We start from the raw sequence: 14,584 nt of genomic DNA, 5'->3' as shown, positions 1-14,584 counted from the left end.
GTAATCTAATGTTTCAGAAATAAACCCCAAACTTCCTATTTTTAGGAAATCAGCCATTTAACAGCTGGCTACAGCCATAAAACAGTGGACCTAGCATGCTGCCTTATATCCTATAGGGATTGGGAACCTACTTCTAGTACTCTTTATAGGGGTTTTCTTTGACAGAGACAATAGGGGCATACAGGCAAGAGACTAAAGTAATTTTTCCATGATCAGAAGTTATGTGGAAATGTTCCATAGTTCTTCTTGCCATGTACATGAACCCAGCCACATGAAGGGGAAAAACAGAGCTGTCCCTGGCAAAAAGAGTGACCATGACCATACTAGATAAATTCTTTCAGCAGTAGCAGTCAGGCCATAGCCATTCTCTCATTCTCTCTCATGTGTAACACAGAGTTAATTGGTTTTTATCTACTCAGTAAATGGGGTGCTGCCATGTTGCATCAGACTTACCATGCTGAAGGGATGCAACAAAATTCTGCCATGTCTTGGGGATGCAACTTGTCTTGGCACAGAAAGGAATGCAAAAGCCAATGTCCCCAGAAAGGTATGGCAGCAGTAACCTAATTCATGTGACTTAGACCTAGTAGAAATCAAAGTATTTGATTCCTGATGACTCAAACCAAGATATTAAAGCTGTTACCTCAATTGAAAGCAATGTGTACTTCCTCTAGTATAATGTCAGGGCAAGCAGAGAAAATGCATAGAAAGGCTTAGGACAATTGTAATATTTATTGAAAATGTAAATGGAGAAAGTGATACAATTCTCAGTTTAAGTAGTATAATGGAATGTATAAAATAAAAACAACTTCATTGGAAAAATTATGTTGATTACACTAGACATGGAAAGGAAGAAGAGAAGAAAAAGGAAAGAAACTACAAATTAATTCTACAAATGGGCCAGTTTTTAAAACAAAGGGGCCATACAGAGATTCACAGTCTTATTACCATTTCCCAGTAAATTATTGCCTAATTTGTCTGAATTAAGCCTGCCTCATGCTCCACTTTTACTGGGAAAAAAGTGTAATTGTGATCTTTTTAAACATTAACTGAATGGCTTACTGAATATTCCATTCATTCCGTGTCTCCTTCTTTCAGGTTTCATCTTAATAAGTTGATTTTTCTGTCAGTAATTTGCATTTAAATTATGAAAAAAATAATGAAGATTTTATCTGCATGTACTTTCTTAGATGAAATTTTTGCTGTAATAACAATGGGAAATATTTATTTTATGTAAGTCAGCTTGGAACATGGATTTTTTTTCTTGTTGTTTGAAATAACTCAGTAGTTCAGCTTTACAAGCCTTAAGTTTGTGAATGTCTATTAAAACAGGCAAACAATTTATCCTACACCTCAGATAAAGATCAAATAGGTTTAAATAGCAGACTTAAATAAGCAGATATTTGACCATATGCTCTGAAGTGAGTAAATTCCATACATTTTTGTATAAAGAATTTGGACTCTGCCTTTTCTGCAAAAGAGAATCACATGTCTAACTGATGCTTAGTAATCTGTGTGATCTAGCTGAGTTTTAGAGAAAAATGGACTTGAAGCGAAAACTGACCAGTAAGAAAGAGCACTTTGCTGAGCCTTATTTTAATGTAATTACCCACAACTTCTCTGGACAGCCTGTATAGTGTGTATCTATCTATATATAGATATATAAATGCAACTGTTTGCAATTAAGGATCCATGACATAACTTTTTCTTGTTTATTATATTTATTTATGGGAAAATAGTTTTTTTCTGTCAGAAAAAATATATATTCCTTATCCCACTCTTTTGAAAATACCCAGTTTTTTGTGTTTCCATTAATCCTGAATCTAATTTTCAAACTATTTAATAACAGGTACTTTCAGTACTTTTTGCAACATGTAATATTTGTACAATACTTTTACAAACTGCTGCCTCTTCGTGGAGGAAATAGTAAGTACTGCAATAAAGATAAACTTACCATCACAGAGTGCATTGAAGAGACCAAGGTGCACATTGTGAATTAAATGCCTTAAAAAGTAACTGAGGACCATCTGCCCAAGGACTTCAGATTTTAATTACAGGTGATGAGCATGGCTCAGAGTGTATTTAGCGTGTTTTGAACTTAGACTACTGACTAAGAATCTAAATCTGTCAAAGCAAATCAGGTAAGCCCCTAGCAAATTTCCCCAGATACTGAAGCAAAACCAGATTTTAGACTTGAGTAGAGCTGTTTAAATTCTTCACCAAACAATAATGGTCTTTACATCTGACTTTGACTATGAATCCATTGCTGAAAATAAGGAGGTACAAGGGCAAACATAATCCCTCATCAGAGAAGTCTAACTTGTGGAAGCATTGGATTAAAGGGAGAGTGAGTTCTTCAGAGTCCTGCTGCAGTGGTGGAACAAGGTCAATGAGAGATTTTTAATCTTTTTTCCTCAAGACAGAACTGTGGAAGGGGAATGGAAGTTTGGTACAATACTTTTTGTTATGAATGAGAAATTAAAAATAAGGAAGTAAGGAGACTGTAAGAATCACTTAAGCTCATAAGATATTGCAAATCCAAGAAAGAGCCTTTTTCTAGAGATTTGGTAGTAACCACAGGAAAGAGGAGCTGCAGGAACCAGAGTGCAAAGGTCTGTTTTAGAGAATCTGCTTCTTAAGTAGCAGGCTTTGACAAGATTTGAATACGGAAAAAATATTTCACTGAATAATTTAGCTCCTAAAACCACATGGATTGTGGCAGCATGCAAACGTTTCCTAGAGCCGCAGTTACTCCAAGAGGGTTAAGAATAGGCTGTAGAGTAGTTTGCATATAGCAGCCTCCATTGAGAAACAGAGGGAAAAAAAACCCTTAAAATTTACTAATAGCTCCTTTTTTTAAAATGGACTGAACATACCCTCAAGACTTCACTGACCCTGAAGATTTACATGACTTCTGTAATGTCAGAACCATAAATTCTAAATGTTGGAACAGTCAACTGTTCAGGGCAGCCTAACACCTCCCTGAAGACATATTTTGGCTCATGTACTTTTCCTGGCGTGCTAAGTGATCCTGGAGCTGGGAGGGATGAATTCATGAGTTTAAATGGCAATATACCTATCTGTGAACATCAAGGGGAAAAAACAAGCCTGTCTTTGCATATACTAAAGACTGATGTCTGTCTCCCAACTAACAGCTTCCTCTATTTATTGTTTTTCCTATTTGCAGTATCTTCTTTTTCAGTTAAGTAATTTTAATAATGTGTATTGAAGCACACATATATTCCCATAGTTCTACTGCTAGGGATTTGAATTAAAAGAGACAAGAAATAGATAGTTTAGATTTATATAACTGACTCAGGGATAAACATTGCAACTCCAACACTGTTCAGGAAGCCTGAATGTTTGAGAGGATCGTATATGTGAATAATAGCTACATTAAATCTTTTCAGATTTGTCTTGGTAAATAGCAGCTATAGTAACCCCTGTCATTTTGTCTTTTGTGGAGCATGTTCCTGCTTTACTGTAATTATTTTATTGCCAGTGAAAGTGATCTGAATAACAGGATTGGCTTTTAAAACCTAACTTCACTGCAGTTGATTCCTACCATTTCAGTCTTTGGATGCTCTTGCTAATGGCAAAAAGAAATTCTGAGATAGCCATTAACAACCTCCCCAACACCACTACAATTAAATAACTATGGTGCTTTGGTACTTGAGAACACAGATCTGCTTTCCCCAAACCATGATTTACAGTTAATGTTGACAATACCTCAGATATGAAATCTTAAAACTGAGACAATTGATGTTTAATTTAACAGAGTATTGGCTTTTCATTGTTTCCATGGACCAATGCTAACTGCTGACCACTGATTTTAAGAAACTGTATGTTTGTGTCCTCTTCCCAAGTCCATAGAAATTATCAAGGTTATTTTGGTGCAGTTCCCTTTATAAATACAAAGACTGTTACACATTTCAGAACAATTATGTTTAATCTTTGGTGCAGGTTAATTTAATTTAGTCATACATGTTGACAGTTATTCTGAAGCACACTGTTTTGACATTGTACTTCTAGATATTTGGAGAGTTTGCTTTGACTTATTTAGAAGAAACCTTGAGGAAGGTCAGCAGTCATAGCTGAACCATCACTTTCTTGAGTGACTGTCAAAATGAACAATTTAGGCTACCATAGGTTATTGAAGTCAGTTTCTTTTGCAATATTCTATGCTCATTGAGAAGCTTACATTACAAAATCTACTTTTATTATACAGAAAGAAATGTCAAAATCATTCTTACTATGCCCCCAGTCACGTCTTCTGGTTAAATAATGTAAAAACAATAAAGAAGCTTATAACTGCCAGCCTCTTTTTCTCCAAAACTTAAAAGTGGACTTAGGCCATATCATGGAAAGTTTTTTTAAGACCTGGGACATTAGCTTGTGACTTGAATTTTACTGCTCTAACAGATCTGTTGTTTCCTTGGTAAAAAATATGGTTAGCACTTTCTTGCACACTTTCTCAAATATTGTCAAGATTATGGAAAACTCAGATATCATCATAACAGGGGCAATGCAAGCATGTTAGCAGTTTTAACCTCTTGCATCAATACTATGCCAATGAACCTCAAATCCCTTACATAAGGGTGGATTTCAGGCCAGTTGCTGTTAAGCAGAGATTTCTTTGAAGAATCACCAAGTTCCAGATGTTCTTATGGTGGCTATAACATTTTTCTGACATGTGCCTCATAATCATCAGTTAAAGATAGGACAATAATAAAGCTGTTCCATACTGAAATATGTATCTCAGCCTGATATTTTGCATGATAATTTTACCTGCTGTTAGAATCTTCATGTGTATTTACTCAGCCAGACAGGACTTTTGTGCCTAAAGAAGATGGTATTTTGTTCTACTATTAACCCTTAATAGTAGGCTTTTTCTGGGTCTAAGGATGAGAAGCAAGATTTACCTGCTGAAAGGCCTGGATTTGAGACATTATTGCATAACATTATGTTTTTTTGCAGCTTTTGAGAGTCTGATTTTGGTATACTTTATAATTATTTTCTGTTTTATTTGATAATTTCATATATTAGGTAAGACATTATTAAATATTCTCTGCAGGCTACTGGTCCCATTTCTCATATGCAGACTACAGATCCATTTTAAACCTTCAAAAATGTTCAAATTTGACTATTTTGCAAGCTATTTCCCAAGCTATTTTCCTGTACACCTCCAATAAGTCTTCATCTTCAAAGCAGCTATTCTCCATGTTGGTAATCCAAGACACAAATTCTTACTTTTTCCAGATAGATTCAACCTACATATGCTGAAAGTCCAGTACCATTTCATACCTGTAAACTTACTAGCAGTATTGCCTTTTTAAAGTAACAACCATATGATATTTAAAATCTTTACATTACTATGTTTAATTTTCTCTTCTTGAGTGAGGGAACAGTAGCATTCCTCCAATATATTGCTGTCAAATTTTCAATAAGCATGTTCAGAGTCCCCTGCCACACTAGGGACAATTTCTGGGGAGACACTTTTCTTTTCATTCTGTCTAAATTATCAGAATGTAATGATACCCGTAAGTGCTGGACTGATTAATAACATATTAGGAAGGTCTTTGCAAACTCAGTTTTGATATCAGAATGGTGAAGTACAGTCATAGTACTTGCAGTTCTTTACTGTAATGTGTTTATAATTTCAGGAACATTGTGGCTATTGATACAGTGCCAAGCCCAGTTGGGAACAATTACTTGCTGTCTCAGTAGCCATGGTGCTTAATTAAAATGAGATTTCCATTTATACTTTTTTTGATATATTTATGTCCACTGACAATATGACACAGTTCTTTACTCTCCAAACTTTCTAGGCATATCCATATAAAATCATCTTCCCATGGACTCCAGTATCCCACAAATCCTCATCTTTCCCTCTTACATTTCCACCTAAATTAGTAATCCTAATTTATTCACAGTATTTTATGTGTCAGTGTTTTCTGCTTTGTGTCTGTTCACATGTTATTCTTCTGCATGGCATTTGGGATTATATTGCTCTGTATATCTGTCACTGGTCCCAAACCTACCTTTTACAGAATTAACACTCACATTTTTCAGTTATCCAGGATACCCTGGTCAAATCCAACCTTTATTATGATAAACCAAACTGATTTAAACTGTCTTATCTGTCCTTTTACAGGGAGCTGTAATTTTATACTGGTTTATTTTATTTGATTGGGTTTTGATTGCTGACAGGCTTTCTTGGAACATTATGTAAATTTTAGTTTTTCATTATCCTGTTTCTGAATTCTACCTTCTCTTTTTTACTCATATTGTAGTTAATTCTAATTTCTAGCTCTTCTTTAAGTAATTTAATATTTGATCATGTGAAAATAGATTTTTGCTGCAATTCTATGCCATTTCTTTTCAGACTTCTCTAAATATTCATTCCTTAGCTAATAGAAGAGTTCTCCTATCCCTGTGCAAAAATATTTCCGGTATTCATTATATTATACTTGCAAGTAACTAAGTCTTCCCTAGTAACTTCTGCTGGAGCAATTTGCATCAGGTAAATGAGACTCCTAATAGTTCAGCTTCTCCTGTCAAGCCTGTTAAATGTTACAAGTGTTAACTTTAAAAATAGAGGTATATTAACTTGAGGTGTGTGAAAATCCTCATGCCATTGCTTGCATGGGTACCTGTTTTACATGTCACATTTCTAAAAAACAAATAAACCATAACTCCCCTTTGTCTCTTTCTTTCAGTTCAAATCCTTAATAAAATACAATATTTGTAAATATAATTTGGTTTCCCCTTAGAACAGACAAGAATAGACTGGACTACTTCAGTTAGAAGAGACCTACAACGAACTTCTAGTCCAAATGCCTGAACAAACAGGGCTGACCAAAACTTAAAGCATGCTGTTAAGGGCACTGTTCAAATGCCTCTTACACTGACAGGCTTGGGGCATTGACATCCCTGGATGTGTTTATAAAAAGGATGTGGCACTTGGTGCCATGGTTTAGGACTGGGTTGGACTCGACGATCTTGGAAGTCTCTTCCAACCTAGTGATTCTGTGATGCTGGTCTTTTCAAAAATGCTTGTTCTAAATTGGTCAGCACTTCGCACTGAGCCTACTGACCAGGGACTTGACCCCAAAAGGCCAAATTAAAGACCAGTAGTTTGCTGCAACTGTAGTTCAGACATTGAAAATATAAATTTATTAGAAATTTCTCTCCAAATGGCATCCTCCTTTTCCTGCTTGCTATAATTCCATGTACTATAAAGGCCATGTTTAAGAGGGAAGGCCTGAATCAGGCTTTGTGCTAGTTTCTGGAAAAATACCCAAGAATGACCGAGTTATGTGGGGCAAAGTGACAGCAACAGTGACATCTGCAGAGCTAGTGCTGTCACTATCAGCAGCACAAATGTGTTCTTGCATCTTTTATGAGTTTAATTCATCAGAGGATAGAATGGATCTTTTGACAAATTCTGTGCTACAATTACAAGTCTGTTGCTCAAAGAAAAGACTTTCTCAACTGAGAAATCTGAGACTTTAGTCATCTGTAGGCTGAATTGCTACAGTAATTTAACACAGAAGCAAGAAACATATAATCCAATTATGGGGAGTAATATCTAAATCACCACTATTTCTTTTTTTAATGGTTTGCTTTGGAATCCATTAGGACAAAAGGGCCTTTATGTATTTAAAATATTAATAAAGTGAAAAATTGAAGTGATCATACTTAGTTGTAAGTGAACAAAGCGCATTCATTTGTGTTCCCTCTAAGTCCTGTAATTCTTCTGTAGATATGTTGTCATGGTATCCAATATAGACATGTCAATAAGTAGCAGTAACAAACGATGGTTAGCAACATGTGTCAGATTGCTTTTCCTGTTTGGTACCTAGTATGGGGTTGAATGGGCAAAGATAAAGGTCTGTTTCAGATTCAGAGGTAACAGCATTCTGAGGCTAAACTCTGAAAAAGTGGGACCTAGCAATGCTGAACCCATATGATGTAGAACAAATATTAGAGGGGATTTGGAGTGGGTTTTTTTGAGAAACGAAGAGGTTTTAACTTATTGTTTAACATCCCCTATATCTCAGCTTCTATAAAACAGGTTGACATCTTTGAATTAATAACAGTTATTTAGTCAGATTATACAAGGCAAGATTCTGAGTCCCTCTCAGTTAAGAAGGCCTTCAGATAAGGCCTTTGTTGTGTTCGAGGTCAAAAGAAAACCCTTTGCAGCCTCTGACCAGAAACAGGCTGCTGTCCCAAGTTTGCCAACATGAAAAAGTACACTGATTTAATTTCAAATGTTACATTACATTGGGTTAGTTTAGACTGTGATAAAGGAAATGTTTATCAGAGGCTCCCAGTCTTAGCCTGGCCTGAGCCTCAAGACCAAATATTCTAGCCAATATTAAGGGTGTAGAATTGCTTTCATATGAATGACATGAATGGAGAGATTAGTTGTCTCGAAAGAATTATTTTTCTGTCCCAGACCTTTAGAAATGTTTTCTAGGGTGCTGGGAAAATCAGTGGCTAGTCCAAAAGCAAGACAAAGGAACAGCTATAAATATCCCTCTCCTTCCAAATCCAGTAGAAAAGATGGCAAGATTAACATGTATGTGCCTCCATAATTTTTTTCTGCTGTCAGTCACCCTTAATCCCTTCCTATCTTCGGGACGCAGGAAAACACAAGGATTTGAAGGGCCAATTCAAAGGGCAGGATGGCAATCCATTTTGCTAAACTGTACCACTGCAACTGTGAATGGAAAAAAACATTCCAAAAATCTGCATATCACAATCTTAACATAATGACAATAGCAACCACCCCCTTGCCCAAATGACTCTTCCTTTGCTGTTTTCATAAGAAAGACAATCTCTGCCTTGCATATAAAAATGTTTAGCTGTTGTTGCTCCAATAACAAACTCAGACTTTAGCATAGTTACCTTGAGGCTATCCTAATTTGCATCAGAATCTTCCTCAAAACATGGAACTTTTCCTTATGTAGGTTTAGCCATCAGCCCTTCCAATTTCCCTTTCTAGTCAAACAGACATCTTCAGAAAGCAAATCAGAGAGCTCCTTCAGATACCAGTTTGACCTGTCATGCTTTGTAAACTACATACAGAGCCAAGATTTTTAATTTGGGTAATGTGAAATCAATGTCCTTGTGTCTTGGGCTTTATTTTTGCAGGTAATAAGCAAATAATGGATCTGTGGTACTATTCTATAAAAGATGAAAGTTTAATTTTTCTGAAACTTCTCCTGTAAATCTTCAGTTATGGATTATGTTACAGATGAGAGGAAAGGACCAAGTCTCATACACATAAATAGGCTGCATGTCTCCAACAATATCCACAATTATAACTCTGAATATAAGCCTAGCCAACAAACAATGTCTGTCTGTGAAAGGCATTTTAGAATTTCTGAAGTAAATGGTTAATTCATAAAAGAACAGTGTGATGGATTTTGTCCATGTACCCCAGATAAAAAAGGAACAACAGCTACTTAAAATGTTTTGCATTTATCATTTTGAGGAAGAAAAAAAAAGAATTTGGAATCACTGTCCATTCCCAAGGGATACTTATTCTGTGTCTAGTATGCCCCTAATTATAATGATAATATAATGAAGAAATTTTCCCTCTCTTCCTATAACTCCATAGTGGCAATCTGCAGAAAATTGCCTTCAGCTGTAGATATATGAATATACGTTTTCTAACAGAGATGTGTGTTCTGTGCTCTTGTAATAGCACTTTATTTTTTAAAGGATCACCTCATGAGCTGTGATTAAAAAAAGGGAATGTTATTAAAAAAGTACCAAGTAGCCCAAAGTCAAAACCAGATGGCAGCTTAATTTAATATATCTGAATTAAAAAAACCCACCAAAAAAACCCCACCAAATACAGGAGGCACCAACATGGATAATAGTGTGAATTATAGATAACTGTAACTTTATTCCAAAGTAAAATATATACCAAGCTTGTATATGCTGGTACAGTGGTTCCAAGTCTGGCTAACAATGCTTAAATATTTCCCTTGATGGAAATATTTCCATGTATTAATAATTTCTAGAGACTTCCACTTGTCCTGGTTGCATTTTCTGATTCATAGGGGATTTTTTTTGCAAAAAAATCACAGAATTGTTCAGCTTTTTTTTGTTTGTTTGTTTGTTTTACTTGTTTTTTTTCCATCATGACTACTAAAGAAAGTTTCTTCCCATAATCATATACTTCAAGATGTGCTACAATCCCAGCACCAAAGAAATACGTAGTAAACAAGATGAAATTTGGCAAGGTAGGAGCTCTGTGCCCCCAAAAGTCATTTTGATTCCTTTGGTTTTCCTTTCATATATTGAAAACATCACACAATTCCATAAGGGAATTTGAAAAAACCCCAAACAACCCAGGGCCATGCAATTATATTAGTTCTCACTCTTGAAGCAGTGCTTTGTAGCTACAACCTTATAAATTACTAGCTGCTCAGTATTATGAGATTTCTTAGCAATCCTTGTGTGAACAAGTATAAAAATCAAGGCATGCTCCTCAGTTAAAGGTATTTTTTCAAATGTCTGAGAATATATTTTTCCACTTCTGATTTTCTGTGTTCTAGCAAAGAACATGATATCAGTTTTCATTCAGGTAATAAGCTCATTTTGTTTGGACTACAAAAGTTTAGGACCTATTTGAATATAAGCATATAGCACATGAAGTCCCTCCTTTGTGGACAGCAGGATGGAAGAGTATTGCAGATGTGTTCTCACTCATTACTAGAACCTTGTCAAAATCTCAGTGAAAGGAACCTGGCAAGCAGGGAAAATCATTACCCAGTCTATCTTCCTGTCTCTGAAGGACAGTAATATTTTTTGATTCTCAGGAAGAAATAAAGGCAATGTATAACCAGGAATAGCAGATTAAATCAGTAGACTACTGTCACTGAAGAATAAAAACTGTAAAGCAGTATGTTGGCACAAGGCCAGAATAGCTACAACTGAAGAGCAGAAGACATATTCCCAGGCAGAAGAATAGGGAAGAGGGGTTATAAATTTTGCCCTCCTGTTTCAGCCACAATCATATGTCTAAGTCTGATGTTCCCTAGTCATTGTGCTTGGGGTATTTGCATGCCAATATTTGTTATACAATATTCTTTGACTTCAACCATGCAAATGAGAACTGGAATACACCAAGGGCCAGCAGATTCCTTAGGGTACACACACTGGCTGAGCATGCTGTCAGGCAGCCCCAAAATTTACCCCTTGTACACTGAAAAGCAAGTGAAAAGTGTACAGCGAGGTTGCTGAGGAGGTCAGGACCTTTCAAAGTGTAGTCATTGCAGGCCTTTTAGCTCCTGTTAGCAGCCTTTGCTGCCTACTTTTATTCCTTGTGGCTCCAGTTGGTAGCTGTTGGAAGATTCTGCAATTTCACAGAATCATAGAATGGGCCAGGTTGGAAGGGTACACATCTAGTCCAACTTTCCTGTTCAAGCAGGGTTGTCCTAGAGCACATGGCAGAGAATTGTGTTCAGGCAATTCTTGAATAGCTGCCGGGAGGAAGACTCCACAACCTCTCTGGACAATCTTTTCTAGTGCTTGGTCACCAGCACAATAAAGACGTTTTTCCTCATATTTCCATAGAACTTCCTGTGTACCAGTTTCTGCCCAATGCCTCTTGTCCTATGCTTGGCACCACTAAGGAAAGCCTGGATCCATCCTCTTGGCACCCTCCCTTCAGATACTTACAGATATTGGGAATGTTCCCTTTCAGGTATCTTTTCTGGAGGCTGAACAGGCCCAACTCCCTCAGCCTTTCCTCATAAGAGAGATGATCCTGGACTTCAATAATCTTTGTAGCCCTCTACTGGGCCCAGTCCAGGAGCTCCATGTCTCTCTTGTGCTGAGGAGCTCAGAACTGACACAGCACTCCAGATGTGGCCTCACAAGGGCTGAGGAGAGGGCAGGATCACCTCTCTCAACCTGCTGGCAATGTCCTTCCTGATGCAGTCCAGGACATCTTTGGCCTTCTTGGCCACCAGGGCACTGCTGGCTCATGGACAGATGTTGTCCACCAGGACCCCCAGGTCCTTCTCTGCAGAGCTGCTTTCCAGCAGGTCAGTGCCCAGCCTGTGCTGGTGTTCTTTTGCAGGTACAGAACCTGGGATTTGCCTTTTCTGAGCTTCAGACAGTTCTCTGCACATCTCTTCAAAGGGTTGAGGTTCTTCTGAAGGACTGGACAGCACTAGGGGGTCATGTAACCCTTTTCTTTTCAGTCAAGAGCTGCTGGACTATTAAAGCCTGCCCTCTGATCTCCAGAAATGAGGAAAAGTGATTTGCTCCTGGTGATGGATCATAAACTAGAATCACAGTAATAAGTGTACTAAAGTTGCTGTGAGTGTTCCATGCTTCTGGCTGGCCAAAATTTGATGGAAGCTTACGGACATTAGTAACATGAAAAGGAAATAATGAAAGCTCTAAAATTCCATAAGTTATGTAATTTGCCTGTATTTTAGTTTTTCTGTAAGGAAGAGTAAATACAACAAAATACATGTGCTAAGGTTTGTGCCACAGTTGACACTCAGGCACTGTAGAAAATAGTATTGCATACATACATGCATCCATCCATCCATACATGCATATATATATATATATATATATACATATACACACACACATAGGAAGGAAACACAAGGAGACTGTCTGATTTATCTTGAGTCTTACCCTGCAGAATACTGTGTTTAGGTTGCCTAATCTAGCATTAAGAAATCTATTATGCTGGATTAAACACTATCCTTCTGCTTGGAAGTATAATACACTGCTTTTGAAGGCTGTGTGTTATCAGCATACAGGAAAAGATCTCAGTTAAGTCTCCTTCCTCCACTGCTGCTTGTTTGCGGTCTGTTTAAGATAAGTCTTAGCCTCCTGCTGCTGTCTCAGTTTCCCCTCTGTGCAGCAGGGACATGTCCCTGCTGCTGCTGTGCAGGCAGCGTAGTGTGCACGTGAGATGGTGTGCTGACTCAGAGATAGGGTACCCAAGCAAGGCTACCTGAGTCTGCAAGGTGCAGTGTGGGGGAGTCAGCCGGTGCAGTGAGAAAATTAAACTGCAACTTCATCAGCAAAAGGGAACACGATCTCCAATACTGGCAAATTGAGTTCTGGTAAGTGCATTGAGCAAGTCAAGGCATCGTTTTGATGGTAATGTTATATGGGACCAAGTTTATAATGGTGATCTGTATCGAGTCAGGACGTGTGACCTCATTTGTTTGATGTGTGCTCTCAACTATAATCTATACCTTCATTATCTCAAGTGCAGGATAACTGTAACCCACTCTGGCTGTCAAGTCACAACTAAAAACTACTGTGAACTGAAGGTGACTTGAAATGCAGCCGTGCAATTATTAAGTAATGTGTCATGCAAGGAGCACAGTGCATTATACCAATTGCTTTGGAAGTGCACTTGTCGCCAGCAAGAACAGGGGTGAAATTCATACCCTTTGTTTTGACCTTTGTCTCCTGAAGTGGCTCAGGACCAGCCTACCTGAAGGGATTTAAAATTCTCTGTGCTGTGTGCTACAGTTGTGATTACAGGTACTGGAGCTGTGGGCCAGAGCTGGTCTCAGTAGGTCTGTGATGTGAACTGTGTGTTTGTATAAGCACTTATTTTGTGTGGTTTTTTAAAATTTTATTTATCTTCTAGGAGGCTGCTCTTTTTAAGCATGGGGAGGAGTATTATCATGGTCCATGCATTTAAGCAGGCTGGATGATTATATTCATCTTGTTAGATGAATACAATCTTTCTGTGTGGCAATGTTCCTTCTCCTTTCCCACTGAATTCTTGCATGATGTACATACATGCACAAGTATGTGGTAACACCAGAATATGTATTTTACAATTTTATCCAGCCTCAAAACAAGAACTTCAAGTGATTTGGAATTTTCTGTGCCCCACAATAAGCTGTTCAAATTGCTATTTTTTTACTCTGACACCTGGATGGGGTTGTTGGCCAATGCTCTATGAGCAGTTATGTTACCTGCTCTAAAATTTTCTATTAAATGTGGTTGTTGTTAATATTTGTGGAGGGCATATGATTTCCTAAAAATAGAACTTCACTCAACTACCAAAACCTAGATGAATAAAATATCTGGGGCTGTTTTGTTCAAATGATTTTGTGGATACAGGTTGATTGCTGTAACTGGTTTTACTTTCATAGTTTTCTTGGTCTTTATGTTTTCCAAAGCTATTTTAAATATTGTCACAGTGTGAAATGAAGTTTTATTTTAAAAAAAACCCTTACTATTTACCTTAAGTATTTATAAAATCTTATGTAAGGAATTGTTTCTATTACTCCTTAAATGAATCAGAAGTAAAAATGATGACATGAAAGGAATTACGATCCTTTGGAGCATTAAAAATTACTCCACTAGGTGGAGAACTTGCATCAAGTATGCAACTAAAAATGCTGGCACTAACTGAAATCCTAGCAGTGCTGCAAAAATTAAACTCCTCATAACAGAATACTTTATGTATCCTACTTCCTGTCTATCATTTCTGGTGAAGAGCACTTCTAAATTTGTGGTATAGAAATTCTGTGGGATTGTGGAACACTATATACATTTATGTTTAAAA

The 14,584-nt window shown here is 37.2% G+C and overlaps 1 long non-coding RNA gene across 1 annotated transcript in view; it reads left to right on the top strand.

Moving 5' to 3' along the window:
- The window catches only part of LOC146768398 (uncharacterized), a 50,716-nt gene that overhangs the window by 7,698 nt on the left and 28,434 nt on the right, over positions 1 to 14,584 (top strand). The window lies entirely within an intron of this gene.

This window comes from Lonchura striata, chromosome 2 (assembly GCF_050655825.1).
Source record: "Lonchura striata isolate lonStrDom1 chromosome 2, ASM5065582v1, whole genome shotgun sequence".
Taxonomy (NCBI): domain Eukaryota; kingdom Metazoa; phylum Chordata; class Aves; order Passeriformes; family Estrildidae; genus Lonchura; species Lonchura striata.
This window is presented reverse-complemented; position numbering and strand designations above follow the sequence as displayed.